The sequence below is a fragment of the Ranitomeya imitator genome, chromosome 1 (genome assembly GCF_032444005.1).
Source record: "Ranitomeya imitator isolate aRanImi1 chromosome 1, aRanImi1.pri, whole genome shotgun sequence".
In the NCBI taxonomy this organism is placed as follows: Eukaryota; Metazoa; Chordata; class Amphibia; order Anura; family Dendrobatidae; genus Ranitomeya; species Ranitomeya imitator.
The window spans coordinates 933,441,063-933,460,223 of record NC_091282.1 but is presented as its reverse complement, the minus strand read 5'-3'; positions in this window follow the sequence as shown (position 1 = coordinate 933,460,223).

Genomic DNA, 19,161 nt, shown 5'->3' with positions numbered 1-19,161 from the left:
GGCTACACAAGGCCTCGAACGCTCTCTTTTCTGGGAGTAGGAAAACCGCTTTTAAAGCCGGAGCAGCAACAGCAAGTTTTGGCTTACCTTGCAGACTCAGCCTCTAGCTCTTTTGCCTCCTCTTCTGAAACTGGTAAATGTAAAAGCAGCGCGTCGTTTGTGGATGTTCACGGTCAGGGACAAGTCGCTTCCTTGTCCTCTTCAGCAAAAACAACAACAAGAGAGAAGGATGCAGCAGGCGACACAACGGGTTACTCCATGGAGCTCTTTACACATACCGTCCCTGGCTTAGAGAGTGAAACAGTTAACAGGCCATGCCCATTACAAGTAGATTCTGACATGGAGTGCACTGATGCACAGCCACAGCCAGACTACTATGCTGGTCCTTTGACTCAGACCACAACATTGCCCTCTCAGGGTACTGATCCACAATCAGACCCTGATGAGACTATGTTGCCCCGTCACGAACGCTATACCACCGACCGACACGGTGACACAGACGAAGTTGCACATGAGCTAGAAGAGGAGGTAATAGATGACACAGTTGTTGACCCCGATTGGCAGCCATTGGGGGAACAGGGTGCAGGCGGCAGTAGTTCTGAAGCGGAGCTGGAGGAGGGGCCGCAGCAGGCATCAACATCGCAACAGGTTCCATCTGCCGGGCCTGTATCTGGCCCAAAACGCGTGGCAAAGCCAAAACCTGTTGGAGGACAGCGTGGCCATCCGGTTAAAGCTCAGTCTGCAATCCCTGAAAAGGGATCCGATGCTAGGAAGAGTGCAGTCTGGCATTTTTTTAAACAACATCCAATTGATCTGCGCAAAGTCATCTGTCAAAAATGTTCAACTAGCTTAAGCAGAGGTCAGAATCTGAAAAGTCTCAATACAAGTTGCATGCATAGACATTTAACCACCATGCATTTCCAAGCCTGGACTAACTACCAAACGTCCCTTAAGGTTGTAGCACCCTCGGCCAATGAAGCTAGTCAGCAACGCAACATCCCTTCTGTCACTGTAAGGCCACCATTTTCCGCACCACCGGCAGTATCTGTGCAGGTTTCTTTGCCAGCCAAAAGCAGTCAGGGTCAGGGAATCACCAGTTTTGTAGGAGGAAATATTGCATCTAGGGCACCGGCGGAAACAATACCGTCTCCAACCGTCTCTCAGTCTGCCATGTCCACCGGCACACCCGCTAGTTCCACGATCTCCAGCTCTCCAGTCCAGCTCACCCAACATGAGACTCTGGTTAGAAAAAGGAAGTACTTATCCTCGCATCCGCATACACAGGGTTTTAACGCCCACATAGCTAGACTAATCTCGTTAGAGATGATGCCCTACCGGTTAGTTGAAAGCGAAGCTTTCAAAGCCCTGATGGAGTACGCTGAACCACGCTACGAGCTACCCAGTCGACACTTTTTTTCCAGAAAAGCCATCTCAGCCCTGCACCAGCATGTTAAACAGCGCATCGTCCATGCACTCAGGCAATCTGTGAGTACAAAGGTGCACCTGACTACAGATGCATGGACCAGTAGGCATGGCCAGGGACGTTACGTGTCCATCACGGCACACTGGGTGAATGTGGTGGATGCAGGGTCCACAGGGGACATCAATTTCGGGACAGTTGTGCCTAGCCCACGGTCTAGGAAACAGTTGGCTGTAGGCGTTCGCACCCCCTCCTCCTCCTCCTCGTCCTCCTGCAGAAGCGAGAGCTCTTCCACAGACCGCAGTCGCCCAACCACTCCATCGGCAGCTGACACTGTTGCACACCAGTTGTCCCATTATGGGCCAGCTACTGGCAAGCGTCAGCAGGCTGTATTGGCTATGAAGTGTTTGGGCGACAACAGACACACCGCGGAAGTTCTGTCCGAGTTCTTGCAGCAAGAAACGCAGTCGTGGCTGGGCACAGTAGATCTTGAGGCAGGCAAGGTAGTGAGTGATAACGGAAGGAATTTCATGGCTGCAATCTCCCTTTCCCAACTGAAACACATTCCTTGCCTGGCTCACACCTTAAACCTGGTGGTGCAGTGCTTATTGAAAACTTATCCTGGGTTCTCCGACCTGCTCCTCAAAGTGCGTGGACTTTGCTCACATATCCACTGTTCGCCTGTACAGTCCAGCCGTATGCAAACCTATCAGCGGTTTTTGAACCTTCCCCAGCATCGCCTAATCATAGACGTTGCAAAAAGGTGGAACTCAACACTGCACATGCTTCAGAGACTGTGCGAACAGAGGCGGGCTGTTATGTTTTTGTGGGAGGATACACATACACGGGCAGGCAGTAGGATGGCAGACATGGAGTTGTCAGGTGTGCAGTGGTCGAAGATACAAGACATGTGTCAAGTCCTTCAGTGTTTTGAGGAATGCACACGGCTGGTTAGTGCAGACAACGCCATAATAAGCATGAGCATCCCCCTAATGTGTCTGCTGATGCAAAGTTTGACGCACATAAAGGATCAGGCGTCTGCACCAGAGGAAGAGGAAAGCCTTGATGACAGTCAGCCATTGTCTGGTCAGGGCAGTGTACAGGACGAGGTAGCGGGCGAAGAGGAGGTGGAGGACGAGGAGGATGATGGGGATGAGTATATTTTTAATGAGGAAGCTTTCCCGGGGGCACTGGAAATTGGTTGCTTGGCAGGGCCGGGTTCTGGTTTTTTGAGGGACACAAGTGACGTAGATTTGCCTGAAACTGCCCCTCAACCAATCACAACCGCAGATTTGACAACTGGAACTTTGGCCCACATGGCGGATTATGCCTTACGTATCCTCAAAAGGGACACACGCATTACGAAAATGATGAACGATGACGATTACTGGTTGGCCTGCCTCCTTGATCCTTATTATGCCACATGAGAACTTGGAACTAATATTAGCAACCAAACAATCAACTCTTGTTGACCGTTTGCTTCAGGCATTCCCAGCACACAGCGCCCGTGATCGTTCTCACACGAGCTCCAGGGGGCAGCAGACCAGGAGTGTTAGGGGTGCACACATCAGAAGTGGCGTTGGACAGAGGGGTTTTCTGACCAGGTTGTGGAGTGATTTTGCTATGACCGCAGACAGGACAGGTACTGCTGCATCAATTGAAAGTGACAGGAGACAACATTTGTCCAGTATGGTTACAAACTATTTTTCATCCCTTATCAATGTTCTCCCTCAACCGTCATTCCCATTTGATTACTGGGCATCCAAATTAGACACCTGGCCAGAATTGGCAGAATATGCATTGCAGGAGCTTGCTTGCCCGGCAGCTAGTGTCCTATCAGAAAGAGTATTCAGTGCTGCAGGTTCAATATTAACCGAAAAAAGGACTCGTCTGGCTACCCAAAATGTTGATGATCTAACATTCATTAAAAGAACCACAACTGGATTTCGAATTCTTTTGCCCCACCTTGCCCGGCCGACACCTAGCTTTCCTATGAAAAGCTCTTGCTTGTGGATTACTGTGAATTACTTTTCTAATGTCTTAATTTGCTGCAGCTGATTGTCCATCATACGACATGTTTACACCTCCCTAAATGGCCAAACTCCCCACACGGGGCCGTGGTATCGCGACTTGGCGCAAGCACCCGTGAGAGTGCTGTTTGTCTGAAGAGGTGGGTGTGCCCACTTTTGGTCGACAGCACTGCCACTGGGTCCCTCATAGTACAATAAAGTGTCTCTGGCGGTGGTGGTGCGCACCCAACGTCAGACACACTGTTGTAACATGAGAGGCCCTGGGCCTGTACCGCCGGCCACAAGAGAGTTCACCCACCCCCAGGTCAAACATTGCTCTACCACTTCCACAGTTATCTCTCACACTTCCACCAATGTTTAGTCTATGCGCTGACATCCTTCCATTCCTGCCACTGACAATACCATTGTGTTGACATGTATGATGGTACTTAACATAGGCAGGGGCAGTGTCCTCTATTTACCAAAGTAAATACTTTGCACCAAATTAGTAGGTCTGAAACTACGCAGAGGATCCCACCCCTGTACCTAATGATTGCACCCTTTAGTGTTTTCGTTTTGTTTTAATGCGAGACATTTACATTTATTTATTGTTTTGGACTACTAACTGGCAGACACCCATTACAATCGGCCTCCGCTGACCAGACCACTGCTGCCCGTGTACCCCTGGAACCAATTATAAAGTGCCTACAGCCAGTCCAATTTTATTATGTTAGGCCGTCGAAGCCTGTCTGCGGTCCCTCCTTCCACTAGGCCTCCAATGACCTGTCTACTGCTGCCCGTGTACACCTGGAACCAATTTTAAATTGCCTACAGCCAGCCCAATTTATTATGTTAGGCCTTCGAAGCCTGCCTGCGGTCCCTCTTTCCACTAGGCCTCCACTGACCTGTCTACTGCTGCCCGTGTACCCCTGGAACCAATTTTAAATTGCCTACAGCCAGCCCAATTTATTATGTTAGGCCTTCGAAGCCTGTCTGCGGTCCCTCCTTCCACTAGGCCCCCACTGACCTGTCTACTGCTGCCCGTGTACCCCTGGAACCAATTGTAAATTGCCTACAGCCAGCCCAATTTATTATGTTAGGCCTTCGAAGCCTGTCTGCGGTCCCTCCTTCCACTAGGCCTCCACTGACCTGTCTACTGCTGCCCGTGTACCCCTGGAACCAATTATAAATTGCCTACAGCCAGCCCAATTTATTATGTTAGGCCTTCGAAGCCTGTCTGCGGTCCCTCCTTCCACTAGGCCTCCACTGACCTGTCTACTGCTGCCCGTGTACCCCTGGAACCAATTGTAAATTGCCTACAGCCAGCCCAATTTATTATGTTAGGCCTTCGAAGCCTGTCTGCGGTCCATCCTTCCACTAGGCCTCCACTGACCTGTCTACTGCTGCCCGTGTACCCCTGGAACCAATTGTAAATTGCCTACAGCCAGCCCAATTTATTATGTTAGGCCTTCGAAGCCTGTCTGCGGTCTCTCCTTCCACTAGGCCTCCACTGACCTGTCTACTGCTGCCCGTGTACCCCTGGAACCAATTGTAAATTGCCTACAGCCAGCCCAATTTATTATGTTAGGCCTTCGAAGCCTGTCTGCGGTCCCTCCTTCCACTAGGCCTCCACTGACCTGTCTACTGCTGCCCGTGTACCCCTGGAACCAATTATAAAGTGCCTACAGACTGTCCAATATTATTATGTTAGGCCTTCGAAGCCTGTCTGCGGCCCGTTCTTTCTACTACTCCTACACTGACCAGACCACTGCTGCCCGTGTACCCCTGGAACCTATTTAAAAGTGCCTACAGCCCAATATTTTTTTATGTTAGGCCTTCGAAGCCTGTCTGCGGCCCGTTCTTTCTACTACTACTACACTGACCAGACCACTGCTGCCCGTGTACCCCTGGAACCTATTTAAAAGTGCCTACAGCCCAATATTTTTTTATGTTAGGCCTTCGAAGCCTGTCTGCGACCCGTTCTTTCTACTACTCCTACACTGACCAGACCACTGCTGCCCGTGTACCCCTGGAACCTATTTAAAAGTGCCTACAGCCCAATATTTTTTTATGTTAGGCCTTCAAAGCCTGTCTGCGGCCCGTTCTTTCTACTACTACTACACTGACCAGTCTACTGCTGCCCATGTACCCCTGGAACCTATTTAAAAGTGCCTACAGCCCAATATTTTTTTATGTTAGACCTTCGAAGCCTGTCTACGGCCCGTTCTTTCTACTACTACTACACTGACCAGTCTACTGCTGCCCGTGTACCACTGGAACCTATTTAAAAGTGCCTACAGCCCAATATTTTTTTATGTTAGGCCTTCGAAGCCTGTCTGCGGCCTGTTCTTTCTACTACTCCTACACTGACCAGACCACTGCTGCCCGTGTACCCCTGGAACCTATTTAAAAGTGCCTACAGCCCAATATTTTTTTATGTTAGGCCTTCGAAGCCTGTCTGCGGCCCGTTCTTTCTACTACTACTACACTGACCAGTCTACTGCTGCCCGTGTACCCCTGGAACCTATTTAAAAGTGCCTACAGCCCAATATTTTTTTATGTTAGGCCTTCGAAGCCTGTCTGCGGCCCGTTCTTTCTACTACTCCTACACTGACCAGACCACTGCTGCCCGTGTACCCCTGGAACCAATTTTAAATTGCCTACAGCCAGCCCAATTTTTTATGTTAGGCCTTTGAAGCCTGTCTGAGGCCAGTTCTTTCTACTACTACTACACTGACCAGTCTACTGCTGCCCGTGTACCCCTGGAACCTATTTAAATGTGCCTACAGCCCAATATTTTTTTATGTTAGGCCTTTGAAGCCTGTCTGCGACCCGTTCTTTCTACTACTACTACACTGACCAGTCTACTGCTGCCCGTGTACCCCTGGAACCTATTTAAAAGTGTGTACAGCCCAATATTTTTTTATGCTAGGCCTTCGAAACCTGTCTGCGGCCCGTTCTTTCTACTGCTACTACACTGACCAGTCTATTGCTGCCCGTGTACCCCTGGAACCTATTTAAAAGTGCCTACAGCCCAATATTTTTTTATGTTAGGCCTTCGAAGCCTGTCTGCGGCCCGTTCTTTCTACTACTCCTTCACTGACCAGACCACTGCTGCCCGTGTACCCCTGGAACCTATTTAAAAGTGCCTACAGACCAATATTTTTTTATGTTAGGCCTTCGAAGCCTGTCTGCGGCCCGTTCTTTCTACTACTCCTACACTGACCAGACCACTGCTGCCTGTGTTCCCCTGGAACCTATTTAAAAGTGCCTACAGCCCAATATTTTATTATGTTAGGCCTTTGAAACCTGTCTGCGGCCAGTTCTTTTTACTACTACTACACTGACCAGTCTACTGCTGCCCGTGTACCCCTTGAACCAATTATAAAGTGCCTACAGCCTGTCCAATTTTATTATGTTAGGCCTTCGAAGCATGTCTGCGGCCCGTTCTTTCTACTACTCCTACACTGACCAGACCACTGCTGCCTGTGTTCCCCTGGAACCTATTTAAAAGTGCCTACAGCCCAATATTTTATTATGTTAGGCCTTCGAAGCCTGTCTGCGGCCCGTTCTTTCTACTACTCCTACACTGACCAGACCACTGCTGCCCGTGTACCCCTGTAACCTTTTTTAAGCTGCAGTGAGCCACATTTTTGGTTTAAGGCCTACTACCTGTGTCTGTCTGCGCCACTCAATACAGCTGTGTTCCTTTGAAAAAATCTGAGCGTCAATCGTCTTGTTTTCAGCCTCTAGGAATTTTAAAACTGCATTGGGGCTACAACTTTGGTAGGGCCTACTAACGGTGTCTGCCGCCTCAAGGTGTGCCCCAGGTTTCGTCCACATTGCTTCGATCTTCCTACTTTTGTTTAGTAGTTGTTGCAAACTACACTGCATTAGGCCTACAAATTTGGTATGGGGTGTAGAGAGACGGTGTGTTACACTCCAAGGTGTTCCCCAGGTTTCGTCCACATTGCTTCGATCTTCCTACTCTTGTTTAGTAGTTGTTGGAAACTACACTGCATTAGGCCTACAAATTGGGTATGGGGTGTAGAGACGGTGTCTTCCACTCCAAGGTGTTCTCCAGGTTGCCTTTCCTGAGCTTCTATCTTCAGGCTCTTGTTAAATAGTGGTTAAATGGAACAACTGCATTTGGCGTACTAGTTGGTTTGGGGCCTACTAACAGTGTCTGCCTCTCCTTGCTGTTCTCCTGGTTTCATGTCCTGAAATTCCATTTTCAGGCTCTCGTTAAGTAGTTGTTAATGTTAGACTGCATTTGGCCTACTAGTTGGGTTGGGGCCTACTATCGGTGTCTGCCACTCCTTGCTGTTCTCCTCCACTGAACAAAGCTGTGCCGCCTGTTTACTACGGTTGCCAATTTTGAACTGCATTTCGACTACTTACTGATTTGGGCCTACTCTCTGTGTCAGCCTCTCATTCCAGTTGTCCTCCACTGCAATGCCCCCTGGTTACTCCTGTGTTACCAATTTTGAACTGCATTTAGCCCACTTTATTCTTTGGGCCTATATCTGTGTTTCCTCCTCATCCTGCCCATTGCCCAGCCAGTGATAGATGAGTCTGCTGGTACATTGACCCATAATGCAACATTCCCTGTGCACGCTACACAGCAAGATTGTGACCCTGCTGAAAGTCAGGTTCCTCTTCCCGCATACCATACCACCTTACACGGGGACAAAGAGGAAGGTGCAGATGAAAGTGCAGGTTCCTTCATCAGGTGGGGGGAGGAATACTAGTTGGCGACGTCACTGGCATAGGGCCTCTCATAGTACGCAAAAGTGTTGCTGCCGGTGGGAGGCGCCCCCGCCGTGCAAACACACCGCTGTACTTGAGGGGCCCTGTGCCAGTGCCAATGCTAACGAGTGGACCCCCCCTGCTTGCTCAGGATCACAGCACTTGCAAAGTTGAAATACTTACCTCTCCCTGCTCCACTGCCGTGACGTGGTCCAGATTTACTGGGCCCACTAATTACTTGAACCAGCCCTACCCCCCACAACTTTAGCCAAATGACCCTCAATTTCAAATGCCTTCCAATTATTATAAGGTAAATTACAATTGACAAGCTTCTGTAACAAGAATGGATGTTTTTGCCATTAAAATGGGCAGTGTAGGTGTTTTCCTGGCCTCCACTCACTGCCGACTATGCTCCCCCATTGACTTGCATTGGGTTTCGTGTTTCGGTCGATACACGACTTTTCGCGATAATCGGCCGATTCCACTCGACTCGACTTCTAAGATAGTCGGGTTTCGCGAAACACGACTCGACTCTAAAAAGGTCAAGGTCGCTCAACGCTAACGACCATGCCTGGCTGTATGTTCAGCGGTGTCATCCAAAAATCTGACTGCTCTTTCAGCGCTGTCCACAACTCTTCAGCATTGTGCGGTTTGTCACCTAAGCAGATTAGCTTCAGCACAGCCTATTGCCGCTTGGCTGAGGCAGTGCGGCAGTGCTTCCAGCTTCTGACTGGTATGCTCATTTCAAAGTTCAGAGATAGAGGCTGGAGAGGAGGAGGAGTAGATGTATGCCTGCAAAGCAAAGATTTGGACATCACAGATACACCGGTTATCTAACGGAGATAACAGATGGTTTCAGTATGTGACTTTTTTATTATTGCTTCTTTTAACCACAAAATACTGTATAGAACAAAGATAGCAGACAAAAAAGTGGAATGCATGCCTGAAAAGCAAGACTTTGGAGACCACAGATACACCGGGCGTCTGACGGAGATAACAGACTGTATAAATATGTGTCTTTTTTTAGTCTTTAAACCACTAGATAATGAGTAGACCAAGGCTAGCAGGCAAAAAAATACAATGTATGCCTGCAAAGCAACAATTTTGACACCACAGGTACACCCGGTGTCTGATGGAGATAACAGTGTTTAACCCCTTAGTGACGGAGCCAAATTTTTTAAATCTGATCAGTGTCATTTTATGTGGTAATTACTCTGCAATGCTTCAACAAATACCAGTGATTTTGAGACTGTTTTTTGTGACACATTATACTTTATGATGATGGTAAATTTAGGTCAATATGTTTTGTGTTTATTTATAAAAAATATAAAATATTTGAGAAAAATGTTAAAAAATTAGCAATTTTCAAACTTTGAATGATTATCCCTTTAATCCAGATGGCCATACCTCAGCAAACCATTAATAAATAACATTTCCCACATGTCTGCTTTACATCAGCACCATTTGTAAAATGTTATTTTATTTTGTTAGCATTTTAGGAGGATTAAAAATGTAGCAGCAATTTTTCACTTTTTCAAGGAAATTTACAAAATGTATTTTTTTAGGGACTTACCCATGTTTGAAGTTACTTTAGGGGTCTCATATATTGGGAAACCCCCAAACGTTATACCATTTTAAAAACAGCACCTCCTGACATATTGAAAACTGCAGTCAGGTAGTTTATTAACTCTTCAGGTGCTTTACAGTAATTAATGCAAAGTGGCATGCTGGGAATGAAAATGTGCATTTTTACCACCTAAATGTCTCTAACTTCTGAACAGATTACTACAGCAATCAGACTCTAAGGGTACCGTCACACAGTGGCATTTTGATTGCTACGACGGCACGATCCATGACGCTCCAGCATTGTAACAATATCGCTCCAGCGTCGTAGACTGCTGTCACACTTTGCAATGTACGACGCTGGAGCAATAATTTCATGACGTATGTGCGATGTAGAAGCCGTTGGTTACTATGCGCACATCGTATACAATATCGTGCACACCTTTGTTACACCATGCGATCATGCCGCCACAGCGGGACACTAGACGACGAAAGAAAGTTTCAAACGATCTGCTACGACGTATGATTCTCAGCGGGGTCCCTGATCGCAGGAGCGTGTCAGACACTGCGAGATCGTAACTATATCGCTGGAACGTCACAAATTGTGCCGTCGTAGCGATCAAAATGCCACTGTGTGACGGTACCCTAAGGCCACGATTTGGTCATGAATTGACATGGCAAACATCAGGACCACAAAATCAAGATCTGAGGGCACCAGTTTGGTTAAGTAGGAAGCCCCCACACTCTGTTAACCATTTATAATGATGTAGTCACTATTGACAGCAGCATCTAAGGGGTTAAACAGAGTTGGACTGTGCAAACACTGATCGTGGCTGATACAGCAAGTTGTCAGTTATAGTGGACAGCCGACAGCTATTGGATTGTCACCTGTATGGGAAGGCTATTCTCTTATATCTCAGGTCAGTTAAAAGACTTATTGGCTGTCATTAAGGGGTTAAACTTGTGGCCTTTTTTTTATAAAAAAAACCTTTTTTTAAGCCATTAAATACAGTGTAGACCAAGGCTAGGAGACAAAAAATACAATGTATGCCAGCAAAGCGAGGATTTTGACACCACAGATACACTGGGCATCTGACGGAGATAACAGACTGTTTAAATATGTGGGCTTTTAAAAAAAATAACCATTTAAACCACAAAATACTGAATAGACTAAGGCTAGCAGACAAAAATATACAATGCATGCCAGCAAAGCGAGGACTTTGACACCAAAGATACACCTGGCGCCTAATGGACATAACAGACTGTTTAAATATGTGGGCTTTTTAAAAAAAAAAAAAGTTTTAAACCACAAAATACTGAGTAGACCAAGGCTGGCAGACCAAAAAATGCAATGTGTGCCTGAAAAGCAAGATTTTGGAGACCACAGATAAACCAGGCATCAGATGGAGGTAACAGACTGATAATAATGTGGTCTTGATTTTTTGGGGGCCCACCAAAATTGTGTCAATAAGTAGGCTATGACACAAAAAAAAATCGGAGTAATAAAATTGTAAAATATTTAGCGCAATGATATGTGATACGTGTGGCATACAAACCACAGTGATAAATATAAGAACTATAGCTAAAATTTTTTTTACAGCTACAGATTTTTGCGACAGCAAAATGGTGTCCAAAAATGTTGTAAGACACTCCAAAAAATAATAGAGCACAAAAAAGGCCAGATTTTTTTGCGCACTGACATCTGATGCTTGAGACATTTTTTGTTTAAATTGTTAGATTTTTACACTCTTGTATTGCAATGACCTTGCTCTAGTTTGCAGCATGACCAAGCAAATAAATGTAGAAAAAAGAGGGCTATGGAATGCTTTCTAATAAAATTAGCAAGTATAAGCTGAAAAAAAAAAAAAAAAATTGCCACGGATACCTGCAGCTGCGTATATATAAAATATGCAGCAGCAGACAGGAGTTGAGCTTTTTGAGGCATGCAGTCAGATCTATATACTCACATACAGTGCCTGCATGCCTTGCACTGATGTGGATATCTGTACATAGACTCCCCTGCCTACGTAGAGCTGCAATTTAGGTACCCGCGAATTAGCCCTAAAAAGAACTGTTGGTTTATCAGAATTTGTGGATTGAACACTAGTAGAACCACACTAAATAATAAATGTAAGAATCTGACCCTATCTCAGCAGTAACTCTCCCTACACTAGCTGTGTCTGGAGCAGAATGCGGTGAGCAGGGTGGCGCCAGGTCTCTTATAGACCTGATGATGCTGTGCGGCCAGCCAATCACTGTAGTATCACAACAAAGATGGCTGCGGTATTACAGTGCATGGCAGACAATCCCTGCATGCTGGTTGGTGCTCTAAAAAGTGCCAAAATTAAAAGGAGGAGACCCGAGCTCCTGCTGAATAATCCCGGAAATACTCGGTGCTCGACGAGTACACCAAGTATAGTGATACTCGGGCAAGTACCGAGTAGTGGTGAGCACGTTCGCTCATCACTAGTAGGGATCGATTTGCAATCTCCATGCTTTTCTCATGGTCAACTTTACATAACCTGTTCAAGAGTTGGAACTGCCATAAATCTGTTCATCTTTGAACAGGAAAGAAAAAACAAAAATGTTATTTATCAAAACTAATCCAATTAAGAGAAAAAAAAAAGCAGCAACACTTCATTCTTTCGTGGCATGTAAACCTTAGTCCTTTATTACAAAAAGTTTTTCATGGACATAATTTTATGGGCAGGACAAGTGCAGATAAAACAGGCAAAAAAAACGGCTGTTTCTCGTTAAGATACGCTTCCATAGCTGTATGTACAATCCTTTTTTTACTTGGAAGCAGCCTCCTCAAAGGAATGGGACAGGAGTGCCATTGACCAATCTGCACAAGCGTATGCACTTCTGGAAACTACCCAACCAGGCAGAATGTATCCTATGCATGGTTTTGAGCAATAATGAAGTAATTACAAGATATGTCCCAGAGAGTGTCAAGGTCTGTGGAATGTATTACTCAGGTGACAGGCAGTGCTACAAAGCTCAGTTAAAGGTCTTAGCATGGCAATGACCATGTTCCAATATGTGTAAGGCTGCAGCTTGAATAGGTCTGTGGAGTGTATTAACTCTGTCTCTTAGACATGCTTAAAATGTACAGAAATTGGCCAATACCCCACCACCATTGTTTTGGAAGGGCTCAAATTTAGAAAATGTAAGGGAAGCAACAGTTTAATAAAGAGACACAAGTGTCATTTAGGAGCCTGGAAAAGTCAGCAATGGTCTTTGGGCAGCACGGGACAATGTAAAGTGCTAACGAATATGTATGCCCTATCTAAATACAATTTGTGAACAGACTTATATGCTGACAAGGGACAACTGAATATTAAATAATTTGCAGGGTAATTGATTATAAGACAAGTTGTGATTAATATAATGAGCATAATCAATAATGCAGTCTTAATAAAAAAATGAGGATAAAAATTATAGCAGAAACTCCTAAAATATATAAATAAAGATAATTGGAGTGCTGACTTCAAAAATTAAACATTATTTTATTGATACAATGATAAGTAACATACATAATCTTATATGCAAAAAATATTGAGGAAGGAACTTATAGGATCCACAATGGAAACCCTGAGAATAGGGGGTTGGGGTAAGAGACAGTTCCACAAATTATATAAGTTTAAGCATTGGAAGATCATGCAAACATATACTCTCCTAGTGCAAATGTAGTAATATTGCAACAATCAGAAAGTGCTTGTGCTGAGAGGATCTATCATTAAATATAAACTGATAATGTTGAAAGCAGGGGCATAAAGTAAATGTACTCCCCGTACCAAAGTTATAAGGGTTGCATACACTTTATTATTATTATTATTATATATGCATATATAGTCATATGGACTTTACTGGTACCAAGGTTGTTGTATTGTCATTTTTTGACTTTTAAATGTTTTTATTCATTCCGTGCTATTTGTGGTCAATAAAGATATTTTGTATATTTTTCCTATTCTGAGGTGTGTGCATTTTATGCATAGGTCTTTTTCTTCACATATCTGCTGAAAAGTGGCAGGGGCATTCTTCATGCCAAACAGCATCAGTCCAATAGGGGTAATAAAGGCAGAGCATTCCCATGCCTCACTGGTAGTGTTGAGCGATACCGTCCGATATTTGAAAGTATCGGTATCGGATGGTATCGGCCGATATCCGAAAAATATCGGATATCGCCGATACCGATATCCGATACCAATACAAGTCAATGGGACACAAATATCGGAAGGTATCCTCTATGGTTCCCAGGGTCTGAAGGAGAGGAAACTCTCCTTCAGGCCCTGGGATCCATATTCATGTGTAAAATAAAGAATAAAAATAAAAAATATTGATATACTTACCCTCGGACGCGCCCTGGTTGTAAGCGCTGCAACCGCCATGATTCCCTTCCTAAGAATGAGCGCGTAAAGGACCTTCGATGACGTCCCGGCTTGTGATTGGTCGCGTGACCAATCACAAGCCGCAACGTCATCGAAGGTCCTTCACGCGCTCATGCTTAGGAACAGAAGCATGGCGGTTGCAGCGGTTACAACTAGGGCGCGTCCGAGGGTAAGTATATCAATATTTTTTATTTTTATTCTTTATTTTACACATCAATCTTCATCCCGATACCGATTCCCGATATCGCAAAAATATCGGAACTCGGTATCGGAATTCCGATACCACAAATATCGTCCGATACCCGATACTTGCGGTATCGGAATGCTCAACACTACTCACTGGTCAGGTGAATCTGCTAATATATCCGGCTCAGATTCATGATGGTCAGGTACTTGCAGGGGCGGATGCAGTCTGCAGAGGGCCCCTGTGCAAGAAATCTTCCCGCCCCCCCCCTCCATAGTGCAACAAAGATATGTAAACATATAGGCAGCGGTGGGATTCAAATTTTTAACAGCAGTTTCTGTGTTTGTGTGTAGGAAAATCACACTCATTTTTTAACAAAACCCATTTACACACACCTTTTCCTCAAACATATACAAGTAGGGGCACAGTCAAACCATACTTCCCAACTTTTGAAGAGGGGAAAGAGGGATAAAGTTTGTGGCGTGCTGCTACACCTCTGACCACACCGATTTCACAACTAGTCACACTCATATCCACATCCCAACCACAGCCATTTAGCATTGCTGATCACACTGTTTCATAAACAATAATTATAAACAAAAAAATATGGCCACACAGTGCTCCATACTGTAAATGGCCACACATGATGCTCCATACTGTATAATGGCCACACAGTGCTCTATACTGTATAATGGCCACACATGATGCTCCATACTGTAAAATGGCCACACAGTGCTCCATACTGTATAATAGCCCCACATGATGCTCAATACTGTATAATGGTCACACATGATGCTCCATACTGTGTAATAGCCACACATGATGCTCCATACTGTATAATAATCACACTCACATGATGCTCCATACTGTATAATGGCCACACTCACATGATGCTCCATACTGTATAATGGCCACATATGATGCTCCATACTATATAATGGCCACACATGATGCTCCATACTGTATAATGGCCACATTCACATGATGCTCTATATTGTATAATGGCCACACATGATGCTCCATACTGTATTATGGCCACACATGATGCTCCATACTGTATAATGGCCACACTCACATGATGCTCCATACTGTATAATGGCCACACAGTGCTCCATACTGTATAATGGCCACACATGATGCTCCATATTGTATAATGGCCACACATGATGCTCCATACTGTATAATGGCCACATATGATGCTACATACTGTATAATGGCCACACATGATACTGCATACAGTATAATTGCCACACATAGTTACTCGTACACACGCGGCACCGCTCCGTACACCTTGCATACACGGCTCCACTCCGTAGATGTCATACACACACAGCTCCGCTCCGTACACCTCATACACACACGGCTCTGCTCTGTACACCTCATACACAGACACGGCTCCGCTCTGTACACCTCACACACATGGCTCCACTCTGTACAACTTGTACACACACACGGCTCTCCTACACCCACACTGTAAACAACTCCTGACACCACACATAAGCTTACTGTCTAGCACCTTGACCGCACAGCAGAGTCCTGCAATACATGGTAGCCCTTGATCATGTGACTTCTGACTCCTCCCCTCCTGTTACCTCATCACAGGTTCTGAAAAAGCTTCAGTGACTCACTGTGACTGAGAGGCCCTCCCCCTCCCTCCCCTCTTCCTGGTCTAGCGTCTGCTACCCGTCGCCTCACCGCAGACCGCAACAGTGACAGCAGCAGTGGACAGCAGCATAATATATGCTAGCAGGTGAGTAGGGGGACCCGTTTAACTGTCATATCACATGCTTGCAGCAGAGCGGGCCCCCTGCTTCTCCTGTTAGCAGTAATTCTACCACCAGCTGTCATTCACATTCATTGCATTTTATGTCCGTCGGGGGCCCCCTCCCACTCTGGGCCCCTGTGCGGTTGCACAGGTTGAACAGGCAGTATGTCTGCCCATGGCATCAACAACATAGAATTATCCGCTGCTCATCTCCCCTGTTATTAACACAAGCGAGAAAACATTTCCCCCACACTGCAACCAGAGAACTCAACCAGCTGGGGACTCCAGAGCCACGTCCTGTAATGCTGTGTGCCCAGAGGATCACATGAGCACCAGGGCCAGGGAGTCATCCTGCGCCCCAAGGGTCCTCGTCAGCATTCTGGTGCAGATCTGTACATCACATCTAGCGATAACACAACTGCTGTATTCTGAGAATTGCAGGGATATAGTGGTTTGCGTGGGAGAGGGAGGGTGCTGGATATTTTCCGCAATGATGTGGAGGTGCGGGGATATTTACCGCAGTATTTGGGGGAGCAAAAATATTTTCTGCTTGGTCGGGGAGGGGAATCTGCAGGGATATTTGCAGCAGTGGTTTTGGGGGGTTGAAGTGCTGGGATTTATTCTGCAGTGGTTTGGGAGGGGTGCAGAGATATATAGTGGGGGAAATAAGTATTTGGGCTCATCTCCACTTGTGTGAGAAAAAAACGGTCCGATTTACGGACCGAAAAAACTGATGTAACGTCTGCGAGTGCCATGCGAGTGCCATGCGAGTGTCATGCGATTTTTTTCTCGCAACATCCATATGACATCCGTATTGCTGTCCGATTTTTACGCACGGGTCTCCTTTGAAAAGCCGGTAATTCAGCGCAGAGTACAGTAAAATCACAGTGACAGGTTAGATGAGAGTAGATATATACACATAGAATAGGTATATATACATATATATATGTCAGGGAGACACCTATATATTTATATTTAATGCAGCGCGAGATAGCTTTAAAGCTGGTAATTCAATTACCGGCTTTTGCTTTCTCCTTCACAAACCCGACATGATATGAGACCTGGTTTACATACAGTAAACCATCTCATATCACCATTTTTTTTTGCATATTCCACACTACTAATGTTAGTAGTGTGTCTATGCAAAATTTGGGCGTTCTAGCTATTATATTTAAGGGTTAAATTGCGGAAAAAATTGGCGTGGGCTCCCGCACAATTTTCTCCGCCAGAGTAGTAAAGCCAGTGACTGAGGGCAGATATTAATAGCCTGGAGAGGGTCCATGGTTATTGGCCCCCCCCTGGCTAAAAACACCTGCCCCCAGCCACCCCAGAAATGGCACATCTGAAAGATGCGCCTATTCTGGCACTTGGCCACTCTCTTCCCATTCCCGTGTAGCGGTGGGATATGGGGTAATGAAGGGTTAATGCCACCTTGCAATTGTAAGGTGACATTAAGCCTAATTAATAATGGAGAGGCGTCAATTATGACACCTATCCATTATTAATCCAATTGAAAGAAAGGGTTAAAAAAATACACACACACATTATTAAAAATTATTTTAATGAAATAAAAACAAAGGTTGTTGTAATTTTTTATTTAACGCCCAATCCAGTCACTGAAGACCCTCGTTCTGTGACAAAAAAAAAATAATAAACCAACAATATACTTACCTTCCACAGATCTGTAAAGTCCAACGATGTAAATCCTTCTGAAGGGGTTAAAACATTTTGCAGCCAGGAGCTTTGCTAATGCAATGCTACTCCTCGCTGCAAAACCCCGGGGAATGAGTCTAAATATAGATCAATGAGCTATATTTAGCTTCATTTGCGGTGAGGCGCCCTCTGCTGGCTGTTCCTAGATCATGGGAAATTTCCTTGAAAGCTCCCAGGCTTTCAAGGAAAGTTCCCACGATCTATGAACAGCCAGCAGAGGGCGCCTCACCGCAAATGAAGCTAAATATAGCTCATTGATCTATATTTAGACTCATTCCCCGGGGTTTTGCAGCGAGGAGTAGCATTGCATTAGCAAAGCTCCTGGCTGCAAAATGTTTTAACCCCTTCAGAAGGCTTTACATCGTTGGACTTTACAGATCTGTGGAAGGTAAGTATATTGTTGGTTTATTATTTTTTTTTTGTCACAGAACGAGGGTCTTCAGTGACTGGATTGGGCGTTAAATAAAAAATTACAACAACCTTTGTTTTTATTTCATTAAAATAATTTTTAATAATGTGTGTGTGTATTTTTTTAACCCTTTCTTTCAATTGGATTAATAATTGATAGGTGTCATAATTGACGCCTCTCCATTATTAATTAGGCTTAATGTCACCTTACAATTGCAAGGTGGCATTAACCCTTCATTACCCCATATCCCACCGCTACACAGGAATGGGAAGAGAGTGGCCAAGTGCCAGAATAGGCGCATCTTCCAGATGTGCCTTTTCTGGGGTGGCTGGGGGCAGGTGTTTTTAGCCAGGGGGGGGCCAATAACCATGGACCCTCTCCAGGCTATTAATATCTGCCCTCAGTCACTGGCTTTACTACTCTGGCGGAGAAAATTGTGCGGGAGCCCACGCCAATTTTTTCCGCCATTTAACCCTTAAATATAATAGCTAGAACGCCCAAATTTTGCATAGACACACTACTAACATTAGTAGTGTGGAATATGCAAAAAAAATGGTGATATGAGATGGTTTACTGTATGTAAACCAGGTCTCATATCATGTCGAGTTTGTGAAGGAGAAAGCAAAAGCCGGTAATTGAATTACCAGCTTTAAAGCTATCTCGCGCTGCATTAAATACAAATATATATATATATAGGTGTCTCCCTGACATATATATATGTATATATACCTATTCTATGTGTATATATCTACTCTCATCTAACCTGTCAGTGTGATTTTACTGTACTCTGGGCTGAATTGCCGGCTTTTCTAAGGACACGGGTGCGTAAAAATCGTACAGCACTCGCATGGTGCGAGTGCTGTGCGTTTTTTTTCTCGCACCCATTGACTTGCATTGGCGAGTCTCGTCCGAGAATCTCAGCAATACGCAGCATGCTGAGATTTTTTTCTCAGCCGAC